A 5,241-nucleotide genomic window follows, 5' to 3' on the forward strand; every position below is an offset into this window, starting at 1 on the left:
GGAGGGAAGGAGGGAGGGAGGGAGGGAGGGAGGAAGAGAAATCCTGGTCCCACCACTGGCTCACCTTCCACTGAATTCTGAAAAGAGGATGTACTGGCTGGTTTTGTGTGTCAACTTGACACAGGCTGGAGTTATCACAGAGAAGGGAGTTTCAGTTGAGGAAGTGCCTCCATGAGATCCAGCTGTGGGCCATTTTCTCAATTGCCCCTTGTAGGTGGTGCCATCCCTGGGCTGGAAGTCTTGAGTTCTATAAGAGAGCAGGCTGAGCAAGCCAGGAAAAGCAAGCCTGAACATCCCTCCATGGCCTCTGCATCAGCTCCTGCTTCCTGACCTGCCTGAGTTCCAGTCCTGACTTCCTCTGGTGATCAACAGCAATGTGGAAGTGTAAGCTTAATAAACCCTTTCCTCCCCAACTTGCTTCATGGTATGATGTTGTGCAGGAATAGAAACCCTGACTAAGACAGAGGACTACTTTTGGGCTCTCTTCCTCTCTGACTACACCAAGGCTGGTGAATGGGAGCACAAGGACTGATGGGAGAAATACTGTAAAATCAGAACAAAGGAAACAAATTATTGTGCTTAAACTCTCTTCAGAGTTCAGCTCCATGTCTAGTTTGGATTGTAACAATTTTTAAATATCTGTGTTTTAAGAGAGTAGGCCAGATAGCAAAGGAAGTCATTAAAGGGAAGGAACTCAAGCCAGACAGCAGCAGTGTGGCAGTCACGAGGAATATTTAGACATTCAGTGGGACCTGTTCCCTCTCCTTGAGGGCTGGGTGAGCCGGGTATGCAAGACATCTGCACATGTGCATGTGGGTGTGAAGGAAGAGAAAGGGGCACAAATGAGATAAGAAGGACATTAAAATGAGTACCCCAGAGGGTAAGGCCAAGCCTTACCATATTCCATGAACTAACTTTAAAAGATGAAACTGGAAAGACAGAAAATGAAGAGTCTACTAAAATTCTTATTTGAATGTGTTCCATCATGGAAAGAGAAGCAAACAGATAGATTTACTCATTATCTGCAGGTCCATCATATATTATTTTGAAAATAAATAGTACTCTGGATTTTTTCCCCTTTCTTTTTCTATTTTTATGTTTTTAATTGAATTGAGGTGGTTCAATTAGGCCAAGTAGAAGACTACTGGCAACAAGTTTGATCAAATCCTGCCAACGACAACTGTGATATCTCCCTTCCAGGCATTTTTTTAAAGAACAGGTAGCCTGATTTGAATTTTAATTTATGTAAAGAGTGAGGTTGACCTAGATGACTTCCAAGGCTATTTCTGAATGCACATTTTGTAATTTTAAGAAAGAGAAAATCCATCCTGAGAACTTAGGGGTTTCCTAGGGAGAGGTCTTCCTTGATGAAGACACAGACTGTAAGATGTGAACTCGTTTAATTGCAGGGAAAGTCATTTCATCTGGACTAGAAAACAGCAATGCAGTGCCAGGTAGGTGCATGGCAGCTGTTCTTACACTTACAGAAGGGAAACCCAGCTTTTCTTCAACTAAACTATGAAGCCAGATTTAGAGACAAAAAATGACCAAGTCTCTACAACTGTGAGTCACATTAACTCAAAAATCTGTAATTTTCCTTCATATTATGTGCAGGGACAACATCATATTGGAGCGCATGGAAGCAAAACTAGAAGCCAGGAGGGAAGAACCTAGTGGCGTGTTAGCTGTTATTACATGAGGGTGTGATTGGTTGAAAGTAAGGAAGCCCTGACTTATAACAGCGCATCTTTCTTGCTTAAGAAGTAATCAGCAAGCCGGGCGGTGGTGGTGCACACCTTTAATCCCAGCACTTGGGAGGCAGAGGCAAGTGGATTTCTGTGTTCGAGGCCAACCTGGTCTCTGTAGAGTGAGTTCCAGGATAGCCAGGGCTACACAGAGAAACCCTGTCTCAAAAAAAAAAAAAACAAACAAAACAACAACAAAAACAAACAAACAAACAAAAAAGTAATCAGCTTTTGGTGTTGGTTCAGTAACTCTGTGACAGTAGCGCTTATATCTTTTCCTTTTCATTGACTGCTGGTTTGCACCATCCCCAGACTGTTTTTCAGACTCAGGTAAACGCCAGTATCTAAGATAGAATGAAGCCAACTAGGAAAACAGAGCCAAGCCACCCAGCCACATCTTTTGTGAGGGGAACATAATCTTTCCAAGTACAATACTCATTGTGTCACATGATCATTCCTAGCGGCCAGGGAGTCTAGGAAACCCAGCATTATGATTGCCATGATTAGCTATGTTCCATCACCTGGAGCTTTGAGTATTTTGCCGTGACAAAGACTGGAAGGAAGCATTCTTAATAGGCACAAGTGTATAGCCATACAATAACTCGGAAAGAATAAGGAACATAACTGTAGGCAGAAGTTAGGTCTATTGTTCATTATTTTGCAAACCTTAGGATCTCAGCTAAAGTTAACTATTAATCTTAGCTTTTTGTAGTTGTTGGTAATATTGCACAAAAAGAGTCTAAGGAAAATGCTCAAGGGCTAGGAAAAGACAACCCTTTAGTGACTATATGTGACAAGGAAACCTGACTAAAGCAACTTGAAGAGGAAAGGGTTACCTTGGCTCACACTTCAAGGGTATAGTTCATCTTGGAGAAAAATGGCAGCAGGCTGGTGGCTGGTTACACGTCATCTACAATCAAGAGACAGAGAGAGAAAAAATCTAATCAGCTCACATTCTTCTCTTCTTCAGACCAGGGCCCCAGCCCATGGGACCAAGACTCTCACAGTTAGTCTGTCTTCAGTTCAACTAACCTAAGCTAGAAACTCCCTCACCAACAAGTTAGCAATCACCACTGACAACCACAGTGGCATTACCCTCATGGCTGGGGCCCACAGAGAACAGCTGGAGTAAGTACCTCATCATTACAACTTGCCCTCACTACAAATGCCACTCGTTTAACAGCTGGTCTCTTCAGGCTTTGAGTAGTTTCCAACCAGGAGTCAGGGTTCCCTCCCCAGGTAAGCCCCTTGAGAATTAGAAAATTGTCTGTCATCTTTGTCCTCTCAGTCTGAGAACATTGCTCCTCAACCATATCTGATGCTAAAATGAAATCCAAGTGGATGAGGTTTGGTTTGGTGTTTGTTTGATGAAGTACCAACAAGAATATTTCTCAGAATAGTAGTGAGGTGCTCTAGTTAAAACATCAGGATTCCCTCAACACACACACACACACACACACACACACACACACACACACACATACACACACCCTAATACCATTATCACTCCTGAGACTGACACCTTTTCTTTGTAGGAAAATTTCTTTCAATGATATTTGCTATCAGATGCCCCAACAGAAGTTTAATTTTTCTTCACATGGAAGAGATCTACAACCTTGTTTGGTTGGCATCCTAAGATTTAAAATCTGCGTTGTTCTGATGATATGCATGAAACAGAATATCTACTGTCCTCAATTTACATGTTCTGCTTAAATATCTCTTTCATGGTGTCTGACTGCTGCAAAGAAAACACTAACCACACATCTGAAAATAAAATAGCCATAATGCCCATCCCTAAGCACTTGGCCTGAGACAATAGACAAGCATTTGCTGAAACATGATCTCTAGATAGGATGTGACCTGGTCATCTTTTCTTTTTCTTTTCTGTTTTATGACTTCCAAGCCATTGTGCAACATTGAGAACTGAACATGCATTTTCCCAGTGAAAACTTGTGACTGGCTTAAAGCAAACATGAAGATAGCCAGAGGGCCAGACGGCCCCGTGCGACTCAAGGGCACACTTCTTGGGCCAGACGGCCCTGTGCGACTCAAGGGCGCACTTCTTGGGCCAGAGGGCCCCGTGCGACTCAAGGGCACACTTCTTAGTTGGTGCTTCTGCATTAATAGGAGTTCTTTTCTAAGCTCTTTTACTTCTTCTTGAAACAGAGTCAACAGAACCATGCTGGCTTCAAACTTGCTGTGTAGCCAAGGATGATCTTCAGTCCCTGAGGCCCAGCTGCCTTCCCAGTGCTGTGATTACAGCTGGCTTCCACTGTGTGCCATTTGTATCAATCCCAGGGCATCATGGATAATAAGCAACCATTGTATGGACTGAGTTACATCCCCAATTACCTTCTTCCATCTTTTGGAGGTTTGATTGCCATCAAACAAGCTTTGGCTGGCTCCTTAACCATGCTGAACCTAGACTTACTCATGTTAAATTTACTTTTAGATTTATTTACCTTATTTTGTATGAATGGGTGTTTTGACTACATGTATATTTGTATATCATGCATGTGTCTAGTGTCTGCTGAGGAGGGCACCAGATTCATAGAACTGGAATCAACAGGCTCTTGTGAGCAACCAGATGTTTTATTGGAATTGAACCCGGGTCCTCTACAAGAGGATCAAGTACTCTTCATCACTGAGCCACCTCTCCAGCCTTCTGGTTCCCTCATTTTAAAAACAGCAATAGACTGCCTGCGCATGAAATGATTATGAAAAGCATTTGATGAAGCACGTTTGAGTTGCAGACTTTGTGCTTTGTGAAGGGAAGCACACACAAAGTTCTGCACATACTATGGGTTACATACACAACGGGTTGCATACACAAAGGGCTGCACACACTATGGGTTGCATACACAATGGGCTGCACACCCAGAGGGTTGCACACACAAAGGACTGCACACAATGTGCTTAATTTAATCTCTACACAAACACTGGCCACATGCATATTATAAGCAAGGTATGATGTGGGGTGGATCATAGAGGTGTATAATCAAATAGTAAGCTAGGTTTGTGTTCTAATAAAATGGCATTCACATGTTCAATTTCTAGAGGACCATGAGGAGTCCTAAGCAGCATAATATTCCAGGGGCCTGAGTGGATTTTAAACAAGTTTTGAGTTTGCAAAAGTCTTGAAAATCCAAAAGATTTTACAGGCACTCACTGAGTTATTTATTTTTATTATTTTAAGTATCAAGCCAAGAGGAAGTTTTCTCAAAGACTAATTTTCCCAATCAATAAAATGTAGCTAATAATAACAGTTGCACACTCACTTACTCAAGGAAATAAAGTATGTAATTTGCTTTGTGCAGAACCCAGGTAATAAATAATCAATAAATTGCAGCTGTTGTTGACAAAGATCATTCTAGAAAGTAGGAAAGGCCTGAGGCATGCAGTGTATAACCTTAAGTGCTTTACTTCTTTGGGTCTCTCAGAATGAACAAGATGACAAGAGACTTCAAAGTTCTTTCCAGCCAAACAGCTTCTCTAG

At 42.1% G+C, this 5,241-nt stretch overlaps 2 protein-coding genes across 3 annotated transcripts in view; both read left to right on the top strand.

Annotated features, from left to right (window-relative positions):
* The window catches only part of Meiob (meiosis specific with OB-fold), a 156,465-nt gene that overhangs the window by 137,884 nt on the left and 13,340 nt on the right, over positions 1 to 5,241 (top strand). The gene's annotated exons all lie outside the window — the stretch shown is intronic.
* Hagh (hydroxyacylglutathione hydrolase) overlaps positions 1 to 5,241 on the top strand; it is a 102,045-nt gene that overhangs the window by 46,176 nt on the left and 50,628 nt on the right. The window lies entirely within an intron of this gene.

Source organism: Mastomys coucha, unplaced genomic scaffold, assembly GCF_008632895.1.
Source record: "Mastomys coucha isolate ucsf_1 unplaced genomic scaffold, UCSF_Mcou_1 pScaffold5, whole genome shotgun sequence".
Classification (NCBI taxonomy): Eukaryota; Metazoa; Chordata; class Mammalia; order Rodentia; family Muridae; genus Mastomys; species Mastomys coucha.